Consider the following 23,872-nt stretch of genomic DNA (forward strand, 5'->3'; position numbering starts at 1 on the left):
ATAAGCTGGAATCAAGATTGCCGGGAGAAATATCAATAACCTCAGATATGCAGATGACACCACCCTTATGGCAGAAAGTGAAGAGGAACTAAAAAGCCTCTTGATGAAAGTGAAAGTGGAAAGTGAAAAAGTTGGCTTAAAGCTCAACATTCAGAAAATGAAGATCATGGCATCCAGTCCCATCACTTCATGGGAAATAGATGGGGAAACAGTGGAAACAGTGTCAGACTTTATTTTTGGGGGCTCCAAAATCACTGCAGATGGTGACTGCAGCCATGAAATTAAAAGATGCTTACTCCTTGGAAGAAAAGTTATGACCAACCTAGATAGCATATTGAAAAGCAGAGACATTACTTTGCCAACAAAGGTTCATCTAGTCAAGGCTATGGTTTTTCCTGTGGTCATGTATGGATGTGAGAGTTGGACTGTGAAGAAGGCTGAGAGCTGAAGAATTGATGGTTTTGAACTGTGGTGTTGGAGAAGACTCTTGAGAGTCCCTTGGACTGCAAGGAGATCCAACCAGTCCATTCTGAAGGAGATCAGCCCTGGAATTTCTTTGGAAGGAATGATGCTAAAGCTGAAACTCCAATACTTTGGCCACCTCATGCGAAGAGTTGACTCATTGGAAAAGACTCTGATGCTGGGAGGGATTGGGGGCAGGAGGAGAAGGGGACGACAGAGGATGAGATGGCTGGATGGCATCACTGACTCATGGACGTGAGTTTGAGTGAACTCTGGGAGTTGGTGATGGACAGGGAGGCCTGGCATGCTGCGATTCATGGGATCTCAAAGAGTCAGACACGACTGAGCGACTGATCTGATCTAATCTGATGTGCGAAATAGACAACTGGGACTTCCCTGGTGGTCCAGGAGCTGAGACTCTGCGTTCCCAATGCAGGGGGCCTGGGTTAGTTTCTTGGTCAGGGAACTAGATCCCACATGCCACAACTAAGACCCGTTGTGGCCAAATACATAAATAAAATAGACAACTAATGAGAAACTACTGTATAGTTCAGGGACCTCTATTCAGTGCTCTGTGGTGACCTACATGGGAAGGAAATCTAAAGGGGAGATATATATATGTGATTCACTTTGCTGAATAGCAGAAATCAACATGACATTGTAAAGCAACTGTACCCCAGTAAAAATTAACAACATAAATAAATGTTTGGGTCCAGCTATAGAAGGGTTTCTCAACCTCAACACAATTGTCATTTTAGACTGGATCTTTCCATGTTATGGAGGGCTGTCCCATGTACTGTAAGATGTTTAGTAGCATCTTCATCTCTGAACACTGGATACCAGCAGCATATCCGCCTCCAGTTGTGACAATCAGAAATGTATCCAGATATCACCAGTGTCCCTGGGGTGGGAGGTGTTCTTAAAACCTCTGGTTAAGGACCACTGTCCTGGGAATTCCCTGGTGGTCCAGTGATCATGTTAAGGGAAGCATACTGACTGAAACCACCCAACCTGACCACGCACCATAGTAACCATTGGTGTGAGTTATTTTATGACTTGAGGTCCTAGTAAGGAACATGGAACTAATAAGCCACCGCCAACCAGAAGAATTCAGGAAAGGTCAAAAGGAGACACCGCGTGTCCAACTGCCTCCCAGAATCCTTCTCACTGGCATCCATCTTGGCTGAGCAATGTGTGCGCCCCTAGGAAGGACTCTGCGTCAGAATGATGGGCCAAAGACAACCCAGAAACAAATCTCATCACCATGATACCCGAGACTGTGAGCCACGTGGCAGAGCAGTTCTCCTGGTTCCCTTACCCGGCTGCTGTCCGCCCAGGTGCTCTCCCAACAGTCTCCTGCTTTGTCGGCATGTGTATCTCCTCAGATAATTCATTTCCGAGTGTTAGACAGGAGCCCTCTCTTGGGCCCTTAGGGGGTTCCCCTTTCTGCAACAGTCAGGACTTGACACTTTCACTGCTGTGGCCCGAGTTCACTCCCTGTTCTGGGAACTAAGATTCCGCAAGCCACTGGGTGTGGCCAAAGAATGAAAATAAAAAAGAACAACGGTCCTCCAGCAATACCATCTGTCTTATACTTCCTTGTCTAGAGCATAGCACAATCCCTGGATGTCTATTTAATCCACTTTTCATTTCGGTCTCGGTTGCCTGAACGTCAACGTCATTCCTGTCAGATGTCTTGCGTTTCCCCCACTCGGGAGATAAAAGCATTAACGCCAGGACTCTCCTGGTGGCACATCGTTTGTAAGTGGTGGAGCTGGGAGTCTATCCCAGGCGAGTCTGGCTACACAGTCTCCTCCTTATGAGTCAGCCTCCCGTGAGAGGCTGAGCATGAGTCACCTTCTGGACCTGTGGCCTGGACCCTGGATCTGTGACAGGTGAGTCAGGAATCCCACCTGGAGTGGCCCTGCCCCACCTGAGTGCTATGATGTTGGGGCAGGTCACACTCCCCACTGGGCTGCAGGGTTTCCTCTGCTATGCCACCCCTCTTGCTGAGAGCTGATGGAAGATACACAGAGTAGGTGAGTGATGGGAGGGCTGTCTGGGCACGGGGGCTCTGCACAGGACCTGGCCTGTAAAAGGTAAGGGGTATGAAGAGAGGAGGGGGCCCACCTGAGGCCCCCACCCCCGCCCCCTGACAGCACATTCTCCAAGGATTCTGCTGATGCTGAGGTCTACAGCCACTCAGTTAAGAAGCCCTTGGGTCAGATAACAAGTTCCTGCCTGCATCTGCAGGAGGTCAGATAGAGGCCTAACTGTAGGCTTGAGGCAATCCTGACAGGCAGGAATGTGGGCCCACCTGCCCAATAGTCCTTTTTTTTTTTTTTTTTTTTTACAAAAGCAGCCAGAAATCTGGGGCTTTTAATAAAAATTTCCTAGTTGAAATATTTCGAGTACTAAATATTTGTAAACTCTGTGCAAGGCAAACCAAATGCACCCATTGCCTAGAGTCATGGAAGTCAGCTTGCAAGCTGTATGTCACCCTCTGGGGGCCAGTCTGTACCACTCAGGAGGAGCCAGAGGAAGGCAGAGGTTGGTAGGTAGGAGGCCTGGGCCCCAGATCCCTCATTCTCTGTGCCTCAGTCTCGCCATCCCTATGATGGGTGTTGGCTGGCCTAACTGGAATGGTTCCTAGGAAGGGGCCCCTCCTGGACACCCTTCCTTTGCCCAGGCTGGGCCTGACTCACTGGGAGGATCTGGGCTGGGCTCTTCACTTGGCTCCAAGGTGAGTCAGTCTGGACATATGTGGTAATGGTACTCGCACGCCCCCTGCCTGTTAGGAACCTAGCACAAGCAGGGACAGGCCGCAGAAGGGGATACCCACTGGGGTTGAGGCTGGCAACACCATGGTCTTCAGGCAACCCTCCAACATGGTCCTGTCCAGGTGGGAGGTTGGGCCAAAAGACCTCCATGATCTCCTCTGGATGGTTTGTTATTTATTTATTTGGCTGCATTGGGTCACAGTTGCAGCACGTGGGATCTTTTGTTGCAGGGCATGGACTCTCCAGTTGTGGTGTGTGGGCTATCTAGTTGTGGGCTATCAGTAGTTCCTGCACACAGACTTAGTTGCTCCATGGCATGTGGGATCTTAGTTCCCCAACCAGGGATGGAACTTGCATCCCCTGTATTGCAGGGCGGATTCTTAACCCCTGGATCACCAGGGAAGTCCCACCTCTGGCTGTTTTTAGGTTCCGCTCAGCACCCAGGGCTCCTCCTGGCTGTGGCACTCTGGTTTTCCTTTGAGGAACCATTCCTCCACTCTCAGTCCTTGCAGTTTGAGGCAGAGATCCCAATTCTGGCTGTACTGGTAAGGATGTGGCCCAGGGCTGGTCCTTGAGGAGTACAACATTCCTCTCTCCATAGTAACTGGTTAAGGGTGAGCATGTGACTCAACTGGACCAATGAGAGTCTGCCCTGGGACTTTTGCTCTTGCCATTGATATGTCTAAGCTGGCGGGATGAAAACTTACCTGAGGCTCTGAGAAGGTCACCTGCTGCTGCTGCTGCTGCTGCTAAGTCACTTCAGTCTGCCTAATAATGAAACCAATGCAGGAAAGTCTAAGCAGAGGGTGGAGAAAGATTTCAGCTGGGGTCTGGGCTTCCCTAGTGGCTCAGACAGTAAAGAATCTGCCTGCAGTGGAAGAGACCTGGGTTCGATCCGTGGTTTGGGAAAGTCCCCTGGAGAAACGAATGGCTACCCACTCCAGTTTTCTTGCCTGGGGAATCCCATGGACAGAGGAGCCTGGCAGGCTACAATCCATGGGATCCCAAAGAGTTGGACACGACTGAGCGACTAACACTTTGAGTACTTGAATCCAGCAATTTCCTTCTTTTTAATGGTTTTTTAAAAATTATTTATTTATTCATTTGGCTGCATCGGGTCTTAGTTGCAGTAGGTGGGCTGACCAAGGACTGAATGAACTGCATCCCCTGCTTTACAGAGCAGGTTCTTAACTGCTGAACCAACAGGGAAGTCCAAATCCAGCAATTTCTGAAGCTAGATCCACCCTCCTGGATGAACCAGCTGCAACATCTGCAAATCTGCAGTTTTGCGTCTGTCATTTTAAGCAGGTGTTTGCCATCAGTGTGACTTTCCTGGTGGCTCAGTTGGTAAAGAATCTTCCTGGAAGGTGGGAGACCCAGGTTCAATCCCTGGGTCGGGAAAGTCCCCTGGAGAAGGGACTGGCAACCCACTCCAGTATTCTTGCCTGGAGAATCCCATGGACAGAGGAGCCTGGCAGGCTACAGTCCATGGGGTCACAAAGAATCAGACTCGACTGAGCAACTAATACTTCCACTTTTACTTTGCCATTAGCAGCTGGAAGAGTCCAAATACTGTTTCCAACCAACCCTAAGGGTCTACTGTTCAGATTCCAGGTCAAAGTATCTTCAGCGTGCTGGCCTAGACTAGCTGTTTCTCATGCTGTTCTCTGAGAAGATTTAGCTTTAGCGGTTAATGTACATTTTTGAGCCCCGCCTAAGAGCAACTGAAACAGATACTGGCGATGTTGGGCTGTGGGTGTGGGTTTTCTACAAGCTCCCATGTGATTCTGACTAAACCTCAAGGCAGAGAACACGGGTGGCCTCTGCCCCTCGCCACTTCCCACCCTTTTCCCTGTACGTTCCAACCACATGAGTCTGCCCATCTGGCCACAGCTGATGGGCCAGGAGGGCAAACCTGGTCCAAACTGAGTCACTGGTTCTCTTTCCCCAAAATATGGAATTGGGATCCAGGGACCTGCTCTGTCTTTGTGGCTGTGTGAACCTTCTTCCACCTCACATTCCAGGAAGTAGGAAAGTTTGTTCAGAGACGTCCCTGGCTGGCCAGGGGTTAGGGCTCCGAGCTTCTGTTGCAGGGGCCATGGGCTTAATTCCTGGGCAGGGAAGTAAGATCCAGCATGCTGCATGGTATAGCCAAAAAAATTAAAGGAAAAACAAACAAACAAATGAAAAAAGATTGCTCAAAAGAGGAAGGAGGGAACACGGGAGGGGAGGCAGGGCCGAGAGAGTCCAGTGGAAATGACCACGTTTCCATAAGGTTCCCAGCCTGACCACCCAACATAGTTCCCCTTCCCCACTACCTATAGAACCCCATAGTTTCACAGCCCCTCCACTTTCTGACATAACTAACTTGGGTGATTTCTGCTGCTTGTAACCAGGAGACCTTGATATAAGATGTCATTTGTTTCTCAAGGTCTCAGTTTCCTTATCTGTAAAATGGCCAGTGCAGCGAGTCGTGATGCCCTCCCCGGTATGCCACAACTCCTCAGATAGGAGGCCCTGCTTAAACCACTCCTTCTATCAGGAGAGGTCTTGGTGACATGGGGTATAGGGAGCTGAAGGATTTTACTACAACAGTGCTTCTCAAAGTCTGATGTGCATTGAAATTGCGTGTGTTGTGCTTAGTTGATCAGTCGCGTCCGACTCTTTGCAAACCCATGGACTGTAGCCCGCAAGGCTCCTCTGTCTACGGGGATTCTCCAGGCAAGAATACTGGAGTTGGTTGCCACACTCTCCTCCAAGGGACCTTCCAAACCCAGGGATCAAACCCAGGTCTTCCACATTGCAGGCGCATTCTTTACCATCTGAGCCACCAGGGAAGTCCAAGAATACTGGAGTGCGTAGCCTATCCTTTCTCCAGGGAAACTTCCAGACCCAGAAATCGAACCGCGGTCTCCTGCATTGCAGGCGGATTCTTTACCAGCTGAGGTACCCAGGAAGCCCTGAAATTGTCTGAGATCTGTTTAAAATGCAGGTTCCTGGACCCTACATGGGGAAGTTATGATCATTAGGTGGGTGTAGGGGGGCCCAATTGTCTGTATAGCGTACAGCTTTATTGATGTATAGTCGACTATAATAACTCCATATATTTAACAATTTGACGAGTACACATGTATATCTGTGAAATCATCACCACAATTAAGATGGGGAAGATTGTCTTGAAAATCCCCACTTAGTTTCTTGGTGCCTCTTTATAATCATCCCTCCCTCCCTCTCCCCAGGCAATCACAGGTCTCTTTTTTCTCACTATAGATGAGTTTGCATTTTCCAGAATTTAATCTGAATGAAATCATACAGCATGTAAGCTTCCTTGGTCTGGCTTTTTTTTTTTTCACTCAGCCCAATTATTTTGAGACGCACCCATGTTGATGTGTTTATCAGTGGTTCACTTTTTATTGCTAAGTAGGATACATTATAATTTGTTTATCTGTTCGTTCTTTTTCGCCCATGCCGTGCAGCATGCGGGATCTTAGTTCCCTGATCAGGGATCGCGTCCAAGCCCCCTGCACTGGAAGTGCAGAATCTTAAGGACTGGACCGCCAGGGAAGTTCCTGTTTATTTAATCACACGATGATGGATACTTCCGTTGTTTCAATATTTAGCTTTGACAGATCTAGCTGCTGTGAACCTTGTGTTGTCCTGGTGTATCAGTCTTGGTGGTTATCAAAGTTTGTGCTGTGCTTTGTCACTCAGTCATGTCTGATTCTTTGCGACCTTGTGGACTGTAGCCAGCCAGGCACCTCTGTCCATGGGGATTCTCCGGGCAATAATACTGGAGTGGATTGCCATGCCCTGCTCCAGGGGATCTTCCCAAACCAGGGATCGAACCCAGGTCTCCCTCACTGAGGGTGGATTCTTTACCATCTGAGCTACAGGGGAAGCCCAAGAATACTGGAATGGGTAGCCTATCCCTTCTCCAGGGGATCTTCCCGACCCAAGAATCAAACCGGGGTCTCCTGCATTGCAGGTGGATTCTTTACCAGCTGAGCTACCAGGGAAGCTTACATTCAATAAATATCTAGGAGTGGATGACTAGATTATATGGCTGGTGTATGCTCAACATTTTAAGAACCTGCCAAACTGTTTTTCAAAGTGATTGCACCATTTTACATTACCACGAACGGTGCATGAGATCTCTGGTGGCTCCACAGTCTTGTCAATATTTGGTGGGGTTTTCATTTTAAGCATTCTAATAGGTGGGAAGTAGGACCTCACTGTGGTTTTAATTTGCATTTCCCTAAGACTAATGGTGTGGTTATTTGTCATCTGTAGATTTTCTTTGATGAGGTGTCTATTCTACTTAAATTGTCTTCTTATCAATAAATTCTACATATATCTAAGTACAAGTCCTTTGTCAGCTATATTTTTAAAGCATAAATTTATTCACTTATTTTTGGCTGTGCTGGGTCTCTGTTGCTGTGTGGTTTTATCTCTGGTTGTGGCAGGCATGGGCTGCTCTCTAGTTGCGGTGCATGGGCTTCTCATGGCCGTGGCTTCTCTTCTTGCAGAGCACAGCTCTCTAGGGTGCACTGGCTTCAGTGGTTGTGGTTCCCAGACCCTGGAGCACAGGCTCAATTGCTGTGGTACATGGGTTTAGTTGCTCTGAGGCGTGTGGGATCTTCCTGGACCAGGGATCAAACCTGTATGTCCTGCATTGGCAGGCAGATTCTTTACCACTGAGCCATCAGGGAAGCCCTCAGCTGTATTTTTGTAATTATTTTCTCCAAGTCTGTGCATGCCTTTTCATTTTTGTAACAAATGCCTTGGATGACTTGCATATACTTGGAGTCTGAGAACCTCTCCTTAATGACCAACAGTGCAAATTCAAACAGCAGAAAGCAATGCTGGCCCATCTGACTGACAAAAATGAAAAAGAGGGTCCTCGGGTGTCATTGGTGATGGGGAGTCAGGGGGACACTCCAGATACTCTTAGATGGAGGAGAAATTGGGGCAAAATCCTAGGAGGACGATTTTGCTGATCGTTCATCAAAATCTTTTAAGGCGGATTCCTTTGACTCAGCGAGTTCTCTTCTAGGATTTTTTTTTTCCTGAAAAAGGAATAAGCAATAGCAGTAAGTTGTCTGTCCTGGGATCTTTGGTCCCGGGGTTGTGCTGACAGGAGTGAGTTGCAGACATGCCTGGCTGGCTGAGCTGGGATCTTGGTACTCTGCTGTGTGCTCAGACCCCCAAGTGAAAGGCTCAGAGGGGCCGGGAGGTCAGTGAGGCTGATTTGACCGGCCCCCAGCAGGGAGGCTGGAGGAAAGTCCTATGCAGGTCTCACCTGACTGCGTCAGGAGTCTGGGTCCACCCTGAGCCTGGCCTGGCCAGGTTCTAACAAGCCACCACCAGTTCAGACCGGGAACAAGGGACATTTGGCTGACACAGCTACCTGGGACCTAAGAAAGGACAACCCTTTGCTCCAAATACCAGCAGCTTCCCCGGGACACAGGGAGGTGGGGCTTTGGCCAAGGCCAGCCAGGACCTGCTGGAGCCGGGCAGAAGGGAGTTGGCAGCCTGAAGACCTGGGCGGTAGATCAGCCCCTGTCCTTCTGTGTCACTTGGCCCAAGCCTGTTCCCCTGCTGAGGCCCCAGTCTCCTGAGTTGGGCAGTGAACGCGTGGATCAGGTACTCAGTCCCATTCTGGCCCCACCAGAGAGGGCTGAAAGCGTGGGTATTGGAATCTTCCAAGCTTGAGTTCCATCTCTCTCTCCATCACTTTCTGTGACTTGGCGTGTTATTTAGCCTCTCTATACCTCAGTTTCTTTTTAAACATTTTTATTGACCTATAGTTGATCTACAGTGTTGTGTTTCAGGTGTACAGCAAAGTGATTCATGTATATATAGACAGTATTACTTTCCCATATAGGTCATTACGAGATATCGAGTAGAGTTCCCTGTGCTGTATAGTAGGTCTCTGTTGGTTATATGTTTTGTATATAGTAGTGAGTATATTTTAATTCCAAACTCCTGATTTATCCCTTTCCCCTCTTCTCCTTTGGTTCCATTAGTTTATTTTCTGCATCTGTGAGTCTCCCTCTACTTGGAAATAAGTTCCTTTGGAACATTTCTTAAGATTCCGCGTATAAGCACTATCATCTGCTGTTTGCCGTGGTCTGGCTTCCTTCACTTGGGATGATCATCTCTAGGTCCGTCTGTGCTGCCGCACTGTTCATTCACATACCTCAGTTTCTGTTTCCAAGTAGAACCCTGCAGTGGCTCCTCGATTTGCTTTCGAAAAGGGCCCTCATGATCTGCCCCTTCCCTCTTCTCCAGGTCCTGCCTCTCCCGCCTCGTCATCACACTGCAGTTACACTGTAGCCCCCACACTCCTACCGCCCACCCCAGGGCCTTTACACACGCTCTTGCCTTGTAAGTCTGTGCCTGTCTCCCCAGCTCAGTCCTACTCATTCATCAGGGCTCAGATGCCATTTTTTCAGGGTCAGACTGCCCTGATCCCAGACACAATCACTCCTGCTACTGACCCCGTCACACAGCCGTGGTCATTAAACAATGCTATCTGTGATGATTTGTTTGATGTCTGCCTCCACTTGTTTGGTGTCTCTCCCTGAGAGCAGGGACAAGACAGTCTTGTTGGGGACTGTGTCTCCTGCCCTTTACACAGGCTTGGCAGGGACTAGGCACCCCCAGCAGCTTTGTTGAACAAGTAGTGTTAACACCCTATGCCATCCATTCTAAGATGTGTTTGCACCTCACATTTTAACATCTCTGAAGTCAGGACATATATTATAACTGCAGTGACTGGACAGCAGCTGTGACATATTCCCCAGTACCTGCCGGTTTGCATTAAAACTTCCAGCTTGGAGGGACACCCCCAAGACAGCAGGGGCATTGTTGTTGCCTAGTCACTATGTGGTGTCCGGCTCTTTGCAACCTAATGGACTGCAGCCCGCCAGGCTCCTGTGTCCATGGGATTTCCCAGGCAAGAATATTGGAGTGGGCTGCCCTTTCCTTCTCCAGGAGATCTGCCTGACCCAGGGACTGAACCCACGTCTTCTGCATTGGCAGGCAGATTCATTACCACTGAGCCAGCAGAGAAGCCTCAGGACTGGCATACTCTGAAGAAAAGCTACTTTACCCAAGCTCTTGATGATATAGGACAATATTACCTGAGACAGCACAGACCTCAGTGACTCCCAGTGAAAAAGCGACATAGAAAAGTCAGATTCCAAGACTTTCCTAGGGATCCAGTGGTTAAAACTTTGCACTCCTGATGCAGAGCACCTGGGTTCTATCCCTGGTCAGGGAACTAGGTCCCACATACTGCAACTAAAGATCCCACGTGCTGCAACTAAGACCTAACAGGGCCAAATATATTAAAAAAAAAAAAAAAAAAGCAAGAATCAGAGTCTAAATCAGCTATACTCCTCCAGGGAATCTTCCCAACCCAGGGATTGAACTCGTGTCTCATGTGTCCTGCATCGGCAGGCGGATTCTCCTCGCCACCTGGGAAGCCCATACTTCAAAGAAAAAGAAATAAACAACATGAAGTTTAAAAAAAAAAAGATTCTGCATGTGAAAACGTTTCAGGAATATCTTCACGAAATTATTGTGATCATAGTTTCCTTTTTATGTGTGCACGTAGTGGTATACGATTAAAATGTCTGTTTAAAAGAGTGCGCTCAATAAGCATAACAATAATACAATTTCTAAGTGTTAAGGATGCTTATATCTTTCCTTTGCTCCTTTGCTTTTCACTTCTCCTTTTCACAGCTATTTGTAAGGCCTCCCCAGACAGCCATTTTGCATTTCTTTTCCGTGGGGATGGTCTTGATCCCTGTTGCCTGTACAATGTCACGAACCTCGTTCCATAGTTCAACAGGCACTCTATCTATCAGATCTAGGCCCTTAAATCTATTTCTCGCTTCCACTGGATAATCATAAGGGATTTGAGTTAGGTCATACCTGAATGGTCTAGTGATTTCCCCTACTTTCTTTAATTTAAGTCTGAATTTGGTAATAAGGAGTTCATGATCTGAGCCACAGTCAGCTCCTGGTCTTGTTTTTGCTGACTGTATAGAGCTTCTCCATCTTTGGCTGCAAAGAACATAATCAATCTGATTTCGGTGTTGACCATCTGGTGATGTCCATGTGTAGTCTTCTCTTGTGTTGTTGAAAGAGGGTGTTTGCTATGACCAGTGCATTTTCTTGGCAAAACTCTATTAGTCTTTGCCCTGCTTCATTCCGTATTCCATTACGTATTCCATTCCGTATTCATTACGTATTCATTCCGTATTGCCTGTTACTCCAGGTGTTTCTTGACTTCCTACTTTTGCATTCCAGGAAAAATATAAGCATCTGAATGCAGAGTTCCAAAGAATGGCAAGAAGAGATAGGAAAGCCTTCCTCAGTGATCAATGCAAAGAAATAGAGGAAGACAACAGAATGGGAAAGACTAGAGATCTCTTCAAGAAAATTAGAGATACCAAGGGAACATTTCATGCAAAGATGGGCTCAATAAAGGACAGAAATGGTATGGACCTAACAGAAGCAGAAGATATTAAGAAGAGGTGGCAAGAATACAAAGAACTGTACAAAAAAGATCTTCACAACCCAGATAATCACGATGGTGTGATCACTGACCTAGAGCCAGACATCCTGGAATGTGAAGTCCAGTGGGCCTTAGAAAGCATCACTACGAACAAAGCTAGTGGAGGTGATGGAATCCCAGTTGAGTGGTTTCAAGTCCTGAAAGATGATGCTGTGAAAGTGCTGCACTCAATATGCCAGCAAATTTGGAAAACTCAGCAGTGACCACAGGACTGGAAAAGGTCAGTTTTCATTCCAATCCCAAAGAAAGGCAATGCCAAAGAATGCTCAAACTACCGCACAATTACACTCATCTCACACGCTAGTAAAGTAATGCTCAAAATTCTCCAAGCCAGGCTTCAGCAATACATGAACCATGAACTTCCAGATGTTCTGGTTTTAGAAAAGCCAGAGGAACCAGAGATCAAATTGCCAACATCCACTGGATCATGGAAAAAGCAAGAGAGTTCCAGAAAAACATCTATTTCTGCTTTATTGACTATGCCAAAGCCTTTGACTGTGTGGATCACAATCAACTGTGGAAAATTCTGAAAGAGAAGGGAATAGCAGACCACCTGATCTGCCTCTTGAGAAATCTGTATGCAGGTCAGGAAGCAACAGTTAGAACTGGACATGGAACAACAGACTGGTTCCAAATAGGAAAAGGAGTTCGTCAAGGCTGTATATTGTCAACCTGCTTATTTAACTTATATGCAGAGTACATCATGAGAAACGCTGGACTGGAAGAAACACAAGCTGGATTCAAGATTGCTGGGAGAAATCTCAATAACCTCAGATATGCAGATGACACCACCCTTATGGCAGAAAGTGAAGAGGAACTAAAAAGCCTCTTGATGAAAGTGAAAGTGGAAAGTGAAAAAGTTGGCTTAAAGCTCAACATTCAGAAAACGAAGATCATGGCATCTGGTCCCATCACTTCATGGAAAATAGATGGGGAAACAGTGGAAACAGTGTCAGACTTTATTTTTTTGGGTTCCAAAATCACTGCAGATGGTGACTGCAGCCATGAAATTAAAAGACGTTTACTCCTTGGAAGGAAAGTTATGACCAACCTAGATAGCATATTGAAAAGCAGAGACATTACTTTGCCAACAAAGGTCCATCTAGTCAAGGCTATGGTTTTTCCTGTGGTCATGTATGGATGTGAGAGTTGGACTGTGAAGAAGGCTGAGCGCCGAAGAATTGATGCTTTTGAACTGTGGTGTTGGAGAAGGCTCTTGAGAGTCCCTTGGACTGCAAGGAGATCCAACCAGTCCATTCTGAAGGAGATCAGCCCTGGGTGCTCATTGGAAGGACTGATGCTAAAGCTGAAACTCCAATACTTTGGCCACCTCATGCGAAGAGTTGACTCATTGGAAAAGACTCTGATGCTGGGAGGGATTGGGGGCAGGAGGAGAAGGGGACGACAGAGGATGAGATGGCTGGATGGCATCACTGACTCGATGGACTTGAGTCTGGGTGAACTCTGGGAGTTGGTGATGGACAGGGAGGCCTGGCGTGCTGCGATTCATGGGGTCGCAAAGAGTCGGACACGACTGAGCGACTGAACTGAACTGAAGTGTTAAGGAAGTGTGTGTGTGTGTCCTGTTTTACTTGATAGTGCTGGAGACCCGCGTAGGGCGCAGAGCTCTAGGAGGCCACAAGGGGGCGCGCTGTCCACCTGCGCCTTCCCAGCCCAGAGTTTCGGGAATCGGGGCTGTGTGACTTGTGGCATGTCGTTCTCTGTGTGTCCTGTAGGTGGCGCTATAAACCCACAGTCAGGCGTAGCCCTGGGAGTCCCAGGCTGGAGGGGTGGGGATGGTGAGATAGGAGCGAGGCCTCAGGAGTGTCCTGTCCTGGAGGGGAGCAGTCTCTTCCACTACCCCAGGGAGAAGCCGTGGCCAGTTCTACCAGCGTGGCTATCCCAGAGGCAGCTCGGGGTGTGGACCGAGCTTAGGAACCAAAGTCGGCAGCGCTAACCCCACCTGGGCCGGCTGTGTGATTCTGGCTTCCTTTGCTTTTCTGGCGCCAGTCTCCCTCCCACTGCAGTGAGGGTGTGAGAGCCTCATCTGACCCCTGACAAAAGGCCCGAGGTGGCCAAAAGTCCGCCACCAGCTGCCCAGGGGGCCACTCACAGGCTCACCTGCAGAGCCGCAAGTCCCGTGACAGCTTGTCTGACCTTGCCCCCTGCCCCTGAGGTCAAGATGTTGCCCTGACTTCCCAGGTTTGGAAAGAGGGGCCCAAGGAAATTGAATGACTTCCCTAAGGCTGCAGGCCTGTGAGCGGTTGGAGCCAGGTGTGTGTGAAAAGGAACTCTGTTTGCCCCTTCCACCATGCCTGTCTGACCTCTTGTGGCGGAAGTGGATGCAGAGCAAGGTGGGAGGAAATTTCCCATTGAAGAAAAGGAGCTAATCCATCCTTGGTAAAGTGATGGATTAGTCATACATGTCTGGGACTTCCCTCGAAGTCTGGTGGTTAAGATTCTGCCCTTCCAGTGCAGGGGTGTGTGTTCTGCCCCTGGTTGGGGAACTAAGATCCCACATGTCACACAGTGAAGAAGAAGAAGAAAAAAAAAAAGCCCCCAATTTATCTCCCTCCTAAAACTAGAGTAAAGAGACTTTTTAAGCCATTGTTTTTTTTGGAAAAGATACGAAAGGCACAAATTATATGAGAAAAACTTGATGAATTAGAGTCAAATGTTTAAATCTTTGCCCTTCAAAATTGTCACTAAGAGAATCAAGAAGCAAGCCGCAGATTACGATAAAAATATTTGCAATACCTACCCCTGAAAAGGACTTGTATCCAGAATGTACAATGTCTACAGCTCAATAATAAGACAATCAGCTCAACTTAAAAGTGGGCAAAATATTTGAAAAATTACCTCAGTAAAGAATATACGTGCATAGCCAATAAACATATAAAAAGATACTCAGCATCATTATTTGTAAGGAAAGTACAAATTAAAACCACAATGAGATACCCCTGCCTGCCCACTGGAATGGCTAAATTTAAAAAAGGCCAATAATCCCAAGGGTTGGTGAGGGAATGACTGGAACTCTCCTATCCTGCTGGTAGAATTGTAAAATGGAAAAACCACTTTAGAAAAGAATTTTTAAGCTCTCATAAAATTAAACCTATATTTACTGCTTCTGCTGCTGCTAAGTCGCTTCAGTCGTGTCTGACTCTGTGCGACCCCATAGACAGCAGCACCCGCAAATCCACTCTTAGATATTTACCCCAAAGGAATGAAAACTTTAGTTCAGTCACTCAGTCGTGTCCGACTCGTTGCGACACTATGGAGCACGCCAGGCCTCCCTGTCCAACACCAATTCCCGGAGTTTACTCAAACTCATGTCCACTGAGTCAGTGATGCCATCCAACCGTCTCATCCTCTGTCGTCCCCTTCTCCTCCTGCCCTCAATCTTTCCCAGCATCAGGGTCTTTTCAAACCAGTCAGCTCTTCACATCAGGTGGCCAAAGTATTGGAGCTTCAGCTTCATCAGTCCTTCCAATGAACCCGCAGGACTGATCTCCTTCAGGATGGACTGGTTGGATCTCCTTGCAGTCCAAGGGACCCTCACGAGTCTTCTCCACACCACAGTTCAAAAGCATCACACTTATGTCCTCCTAAAGTCTTGGGCTTCCCAGGTGACACTATGGTAAAGAACCTGCCTGCTGATGCAGGAGACCTAAGAGACCCAGGTTCGATCCCTGGGTTAAGAAGATCCCCTGGAGAAGGAGATGGTAACCCACTCCAGTATTCTTGCCTGGAGAATCTCATGGGCAGAGGAGCCTGGCGGGCTACAGACCATGGGGTCTCAAAGAGTTGGACACGACTGAAGTGACTTAGCACCAAAGTCTTTTGCAGGATATTCACAGCAGCTTTACTCACAATAGGCAAAAACGGCTCAAGTGACCGTGTGGTCATCCATACCACAATACTTGGCAATAAAAAGGAGTGAATCGGGGACTTCCCTGGTGGTCCAGGGGTTAAGAATCTTCCTTCCAATGCAGGGGTCACAAGTTGGCTCCCTGGTCAGAGAACTGAGATCCCATGTGCCATGGGGCAACTGAGCCCACGAATGAAGAGTCTGCTCAGCCAAAAAAAAAAGGAGTGACTCACTGACATTCACAGCAACAATATGGATGAATCTCAAAATAATGATGCTGAGTGACAGAAGCCAGACAAAAAGCGTCCACACTGCGTGAATCTGTTTAAGTCCCAGAAAATGCAGACTACAGTGACAGAAGAGGGGTGGGTGTCAGGGAGGGTAGGGAGGTCAGGATTACAAAGGGACGTGAGGGGCTCATGGAGTAACGGATCTGGGCGCTATCTGGATTGTGGTGATGAAATCACTGGTGGTCACATACTGAAACGTGTACTTTTTATGCCTTTTGTGTATGTGTGTGTGGCCACAGGGCATGTGGAATCTCAGTTCCCTGACCAGGGATCGAACCCACACCCTCTGCACTGGAAACGTGTAGTCTTAGCCATTGGATCGCCAGGGAAGTCTGGTACTTGTACCTTTTAAATATGTGCCTTTTATTGTTCATCAATTATAGCTCAATAAAAAGTAAGTATTAGCTTCAGGAAAACAGAAAAAAAACAATGCTTAGCTATGAATAATATTTGCAGAAGAAAAATCACGTAAACACTGAACGGTGATTTTTAAATTGAGTTTTCAGTATTCAGTGAGTTGCACAAAAAAGTGTGTAAATCTTAAGTGTGACTAGTGATTTAACACCAAACCGCGACGGTACTTCCGCAGTAGAAGATGGAGTACAGGAAATGGGGGTGGGGTGATGCAGGAAAGCAAAATCCTCCCTTCTCACAACAGGTAGTGGGTAGAGAGCATACAGAAGACAGGTAAACAGAGCAGGGAGGAAAGAATGGCTGGAAGGTATGTATCAAAAGATAGCAGTATGTGCTTATTGCTTAGAAGCATGAAACGCATAAGTGCTAGAAAAAAAAATAAACCCAAAGACTCAAAAGTGGTTGCTTCTGGGGGAGGGGGGTGGCATGGGGAGACGGGGAGGGACAGACAGGAAACCAACGCATGTTGTTATCTTCCGTTTCGTGTTGAGTTGGTTTTGTTTCCCATACCTGCATTGTATTGCATCAATTCTAAGACGCCCATTTATTCACATGCTTAAAAACTGAAGTATAGCTGATTTTCAATATTGTGTTCATTGGGTGTACAGCACAGTGATTCATATGATGCTGGGAAAGACTGAGGACAGGAGGAGAAGGGGACGACAGAGGATGAGATAGTTGGATGGCATTACCGACTTAATGGACATGAGTTTGAGCAAGCTCCAGGAAATAGTGAAGGGGAGGGAAATCTAGCGTGCTGCTGTCCATGGGATTGCAACGAGTCGAACATGACTTAGTGATTGAACAATATATATATCTTGTATTGATCACTTCCTGGCTGGGTGACATTAAGGAAGTCACTTAGCCTCTCTGAGCCCTGAATTCTTCATCTAACAAATTTGGTAATATTCCGGAATTGTAATACTAAGTCAGCACGTGGGCAGGAAGCCCAGTGCTTGATCTACAGTAGGAGTGCAATAAACAGCAGCTGCTCCAATTAGCTCTTTTTTAATTTAAAATAATTGTTATTTTGTCAAAATAATGCCACACTTCAGTGAATCTAAGACATCACCAACTATAACATGCACCATTACTTATGCACCGTGGGGAAATAAGCACTGCCAGTTATACCCGCCAGGTGCACTGCTGACTGTGAAAATACGCATCTTGATTTTAAAGATGTTAAAATGTGAATCGATGCCTAGAGACGATCATGCTGAGTGAAGTAAGCCAGCCAGACACAGAAAGATAAATATGATATCGCTTATATGTGGAATCTGAAAAAAAAAAAAAAGACAGATACAAATGAACTTATTTCCAAAACAGAAAGAGACTCACAGATATAGAAAACAAACTTATGGTTACCACAGGGGAAAGGAGGGGAGAGGGGGGATAAATTACGAGTTTGGGATTAATACATACACACTGAAATAGACAAACAAGGAGGACCTATTGTACAGCACAGGGAATTACATTCAATATCTTGTAATAACCTATAATGGAAAAGAATCTGAAAAAGTATATATATATGTATATTATAAAACTGAATCACTTTACATCTGAAACTAACACAACGCTGTAAATCGACTATACGTCAATTAAAAAAAAACTAGGGGTGACTGGCTCCTGAGTATTACCTCTATTTTGATTAGTTGGAAAGAGAGAGGGACCATCTACGGTCCCTTCAGTTGTAAGGCCCAGAGAGAAACAGAGATTTGCTCAAAATTACACAGCCTGACAAAAGGTCAAGTTGGGCCTAGCCTGGGCCTTTAGCTGCCAGTCCAGTGTCCTTCTCCAGAAACTTGTCTCTCCCTTACTGTTACCCGGAAATCAGGACACCACTGAGAGCTTGGATTGCAGTTCCCAAGTGGAGGCAACATTTCTGGGGCCCAGGTGGGGCCCTAGGAGGTGGACTCTGGGAAGGCAGGGCCAGGCCCGGTACCTGGAGGGGCTCAACAGACTTGCCACAGGAACACAGCAGGGAGTTCTGGGTCAGCAGCAGGGCGACCTCAGGACTGGGCAACCCCACAGGAGGAGCCTGGGGGCACCAGTGTGGCGGGGCCCAGGGGCTTGTCTGGAAGCTGTACTTGTGCAGCGAGCTCACTGTTTTTAGGCAAAAGTGTCCATGGACAGAGGAGCCTGGAGCTCTACAGTCCATGGGTTGCAAAGAGTCGGACGTGACTGAAGCAACTTAGCCTGTAAGAAAGGGCTTGTTCAAGGTCCCTGGGGCACTGGGCGGTGGTTAGCACAATGGGGAGGGGGATAACAACGGCCAAGCAGTCCTTCAGCTTTGCTTCCTCTTTTGGCAAAAAATTGCTCCCACCTCCCAACACTGAAAAGAGCCCTTGGCACTATTTACTGAGTGTCTCACCGGTCCTCTGAACAAAGGCCCAGAGAGGTCAAGCCAGGCATCTGCAGTCACACAGCCAGCAGGGAGCCCGTCTGACTCTAGAACCTGCACTCTAACGCTCAGCAGCACTGCTCTCACATGGTGTTTCTGTGTATCTGATGGTACACGGCCATTTGGGGCACCTGCCCCCTAAAGGGAAATCTACATCCTGTTTCCGGTTCCGCCTCAAAGATATGAATTGTCAATAGCAATGACTCAGGAGCTAATCGCTCAGGTGAAGCCCTGCCTCCTCTTCCTCTCTCCTCTGGCCCTCTGCAGAGCTCCCAGCAGCCCCCAGTCTGCATGTGACCATGGCCTGCCTGTGGCCTTTGCAGCATTTTCACACCTTGTGTCTCAGAGCCACGTTCTCCTCTTCTGCCAAATGGGAGGGAGAGTAAAACTGACCTCGTGGGTCTCCTTTGGAGACTGCAGGAGTTAATGCACCTTCTGTGCGGTGCACTCCACCTGGTTGGGGATCTGGGAGGAGGGTTGAGGAGTCAGGGGACACGGGTGTGACCCTTGAGCCTGTCACTGACCAGCTGTGCAGCCGGAGGCAAGTCTCCGCCTCTCTGAGCATCGGTTTCCTCATCTGTATGATGGGGAGGGGTGGCAGCCTTGCCCCACCTGTCACTTACCTACAGCAGGTTGAGGGGTGAGACTGATGTTACTGTGGTTCTCAGTCATCTTCACTGCTCCGCTCCCTTGACCCTCTTTTCCCATCAAAAGAGCCCATCTAGGGACTGCCCTGGTAGTCCAATGGCTAAGACTCTTTGCTCACAATGCAGGGGTCCTGTGTTTGATCCCCAGTCAGGGAACTAGATCCTATATGCCGCAACTAAGAGTTTGTATGCCACAACAAAGATCAAACATCCCTAATGCCACAACTAAGATCCGGCACAGACAAAAAACAAGCCCACCTAGGAACCTTATCCCAAGACTCCTCTGTTCCCTAGGGTGCTGGGAATCCTCACAGGACTGAACTGAGGGACCGCCAGGATCATCGAATCCTTCATCTGTGAAGTGGGCACAAGGACTGTGTCTGCCTCACTGCAGTGTGGGGAGAACCACGTGAGTTGATGCATGTAAATTGCCCAGGGGATCTTCTCTGATGGAGGGAAACAAGCAAGGAGGCTCACGGCAGCAGGATTTGGGATGAAGAGAAGGGCAAATCTCCACGATCCGTCTCCCACGTAGCCCCAGTGTGCCTGGATCCCTGGGATTCCTCCTTGGGAAGCCCCCCCCAACATGTACGAGAGATGCTCTGCGTGACAGTGACAGAGTGGCCCACGCTTGCAGTATGATAACCACTTCTTTATTTTTTTTGAAGTTTTGTGTGTGTGTGTGTGTGTGTGTGTACCATTGTAAAGCATTTATTGAATTTGTTACAATATTTCTTCTGTTTCATGTTTTTTGTTTTTTTTTTTTTGGTCGTGAGGCCTGTGGGGTCTCAGCTCCCTAACCAGGGATCAGACTCTCACCCCTTCCATTGGGAAGCAAAGTCTAAACCGCTAGACCACTAGGGAAGTCCCCATATAACCACTTGTGAGGTGAGGCTGTGAAAGACTGTGGCCTCCACCCGGGGCTGTCTCCGGGACAAGCAACTGTCACATCCTGGGGACACTGAGACAGCCTATGGGGAGGCCAAGGAACTGAAATGTCCGGTCAAAGCCAGCAAGGAACGGATGCCAGCAGCAATCACAGAAGTGAACCTGGAAACCAATTCTCCAGCCGCTGCAGCCTGACTGCTGAGTGACCCAGAGCCAGAACAATCCAGTTGAGCCACTCCCAGATTCCTGACCCCCAGGACCTCTAAGATAGTTGGTGTTTGTCTTTTCTTTGGCTGCACGCAAGCACGCAATGCATGTAAGATCCTAGTTCCCCTGACCAGGGATGGAACTCGCACCTCCTGCAGTCAAAGTGCAGATTCTTAACCCCTGGACTGCCAAGGAAGTCTCTAAATGTTTATTTCTCTAAGCTGCTGAGTTTTGGGGTAGCTTGTTTTACAGCAGCAGTTACTGTTATACAGCAGTAAATAACTGATACTATTAAATCCGTTTTCATGTACACTTGTTACGGAATGCTATGGTTGTTTGGTCATTAAGTCCTGTCCGACTCTTTTACGACTCCATAGACTGCAGCCCGCCAGGCTGCTCTGTCCACGGGATTCTCCAAGCAAGAATAATGGAGGGGGTTGCTATTTCCTTCTCCAGGGGATCTTCTGGACCCCAGGATCCAACCTGAGTCTCCTATTTCCAGGTGGATTCTTTGCTACTGAGCCACCAGGGAAGCCTATGGAATGCTGTGTGCGCAGTCTCTCAGTAGTATCTGACTCTTTGTGACCCCGTGGACTGTTTAGCCTGCCAGGTTCCTCTGTCCGTGGAATTTTCCAGGCAGGAATACCAGAGAAGGTTGCCATTTCTTACTCCAGGGGATCTTCCCGACCCAAGGATCGAATCAGAGTCTCCTGCATCTCCTGCATTGGCAGGCAGATTCTTTATCACTGCACCGCTGTGGAATACTAGAAAGTGAAGTCATTCAGTCGTGTCCGACTCTTTGTGACGCCATGGACTGTAGCCTACCAGGCTCCACAGTCCGTGGAATTTTCCAGGCAAGAGTACTGGAGTGGGTTGCCATTTCCTTCTCCAGGGGATCTTCCCAACCCAGGGATTGAACCCAGGTCTCCCGCACTGCAGGCAGATGCTTTACCATCTGAGCGACCAGGGAAGCCACCATGAAATACTAGACCAATGTTTAAAAAATGAAATGGATTCCTGTGTCCAAACATGGAAAGATATCCACGGTATGCTGCTAAATGAAAAGAAATCTTGCAGAACAATGTGTATGGTGTGATACTTTTTGTCTAAAAATATGCTGTCATGGCCTAGCCAAAAAATCTAGGGGAATTTATCCAAACTATTAATAGTGGTTTTCTCTTTCATTGCAAAAGCAGGGAGGGTGCACGGAAGACCATCACTCATTATTTCTGTCCTGTTTGAACATTTTACGACATAACTGTCTTAGTTTGGTAAACTGGTGGGGGAAAAAAAGATAAAAATTTTAAACAGATTTGCCTAAAATGAGCCTGGTAGAAAAACAAAGTACACAGGTTTCAATAGCCAACAACACTTGAAATCTCAGTGTTGAACAGATTGGGAGTTAATTTCTTCGTCTTGTGAAGTTCAGTCCCCAGCAGGGAGGGGTGGGTCAGAAGGGCTTTGTTTCACAGAGCTCTCCTGGGATCCGGCTGCATGAGGGGGCTCTGCGTGTTCACACGTGGCTTCTCAGGTGGCCCTGGGCACAGACTCCCAGCTGGCAGATGGGGAAAGAGAGGGCAGAGGATGAAGGGCGAGATTTTTTCATGGGTCAGGTCAGGAAATGATGCTAGGTCACTTCTGCCCACGTTCTTCTTAGCCAGGACTCAGTCCTCCTCTGGCTATGGCTCTGAGTGCATGACCTCAGGACCATCTACCCCTTCAGCTCCCCAGGGTGACTGTCCACGTTCCTCACAGTGTCCCATCCGAGCACCTCGGCCACAGCAATATCAGGGCAAAGCCCTCCTGCTGCCCCCGGATGCTACCGGCCACCCGGAGGAAGGAAGTGCTGATGCTGCACATTCTAGAACTTGAACTCTCCACTGAGGGAGGCCCAGCCTGTCCGGCGTGGTCCAGTCTGTCCATCAGGAACACAGTCTTCTGACCTGGTGCCCCCGCCGCTTCCCCCCACCACCTCCTCCTTCCAGGGTCAGGGCCCATCTTCTAGGGTGGGGCTGTTCGAGGATGAACTCGGGGTCACAGAGCCCCAGGAATTGCCGGCAAACTGCCACATGCATCCGTGTGTATCTGAACGGCAGCACCAGACTCGCCAAGGTCAAGAAGCACGTGGAGGCTGCTCTCCATGCCCTCCTGCACACCAGGCCTGCCCCTGTGTGCAGGACCCTCCCAGCAGCTCTCTGAGAGACCCAGGTGGGCAAACTGAGGCTCAGAGAGGGGACGTCAATCACCCAAGGTCACACAGCTCCTGAAGGGTAAGGCTGAGAAGAGAATGCAAGCGGGTCTGCCGACTCCAAACCCAGTGTTCCTCATCCTTACTCCACTTGGTTCATTCATTCATTCACACATCCCTCTACTGTGTGCCAGGCTCTGTGTGTGTATTTTTTTTCTAATATTTATTCATTTATTTGGCTGCTCTGGGCCTCTGTTGTGGCACTCGAACTCTTAATTGCGGCATGTAAGATCTAGTTCCCTGACCAGGGATTGAACCCAGGCCCTCAGCAGAAAGAGCACAGCGTCCGAATCACTGAACTGCCGGAGAATTCCCATTTTGTTAATACCCTTAAAATTTTTTGGAATAGGGACTTCCCTGGTGGTCTAGTGGCTAAGACTCCTAGCTCCCAATGCAGGGGGCCCAGCTTTGACTTGTGGTCCTAGGGAACTGGATCCCATACATGGCAACTAAAGAGCCCATAAACCGTAAGACCTAAGACCTGGCACAGCTCAATAAATAAATAAATAATTGTTTGAAATAATATTCGATTTACAGAAAAATTGCCAAGATAATACAGAGAGTTTCTGTAAAGCCCTCACCCGGATTCCCCTAATGTTAACATCCTAAATTTACCACGTAGTGTTTGTCAAGAGGAAACAACGTTGGCGCATTGCCATGAAGGAAATTCCAGCCTTTACTCACATTTCGCTCCAGTTCACACTGACGTCCTGTTCCAGGAGCCCATCCAGAACGCTGCCTTGCATTTTGGTGCGTCTGCTCGACTTCTCCTGCTCCATCTATTGTCTCTTTCCTTGCTTTTCATGACCTGGAGTTTTGAGGAGATCTGGCCAAGTATTTCGTAGAATGTCTCTCGATTCGAGTTTGGTGTCTTCCCCTTTGATCATGTTGGGATTTCGGATTTGGGAGTAGGAAACGACGGAAGTGGATCCACGGAAGTGGATATTAGTGGGTGCCTGATACCCACATGACATCACCTAGGAGATAAACCTTCGCCTCTTGATTCTCGTGGTTAAGGTGGAGGCTGATAGATTTCTCCACTGTAAGGCTACCATTTCCTCCTCTGTATTCTTTGGAAGT

At 48.0% G+C, this 23,872-nt stretch overlaps 3 long non-coding RNA genes across 3 annotated transcripts; 2 read left to right on the forward strand and 1 right to left on the reverse strand.

Annotated features, from left to right (window-relative positions):
- The first annotated feature begins 1,622 nt into the window (after positions 1-1,622).
- LOC147362483 (uncharacterized) lies at positions 1,623-21,626 on the forward strand. Its single transcript, XR_015136292.1, has 2 exons — positions 1,623-2,357; positions 19,744-21,626. It is a non-coding gene; the product is annotated as an uncharacterized LOC147362483 (long non-coding RNA).
- On the forward strand, positions 8,754-13,591 carry LOC147362484 (uncharacterized). The gene is made up of 2 exons (XR_015136290.1): positions 8,754-8,885; positions 11,562-13,591. It is a non-coding gene; the product is annotated as an uncharacterized LOC147362484 (long non-coding RNA).
- LOC147362485 (uncharacterized) lies at positions 17,394-23,872 on the reverse strand. The gene is made up of 2 exons (XR_015136291.1): positions 23,477-23,872; positions 17,394-17,678 (listed from the first exon to the last, which is right to left on the reverse strand). It is a non-coding gene; the product is annotated as an uncharacterized LOC147362485 (long non-coding RNA).

Source organism: Bos grunniens, chromosome 11 (assembly GCF_055505025.1).
Source record: "Bos grunniens cultivar Pamir isolate PY7600 chromosome 11, Bosgru_T2T1.0, whole genome shotgun sequence".
Classification (NCBI taxonomy): Eukaryota; Metazoa; Chordata; class Mammalia; order Artiodactyla; family Bovidae; genus Bos; species Bos grunniens.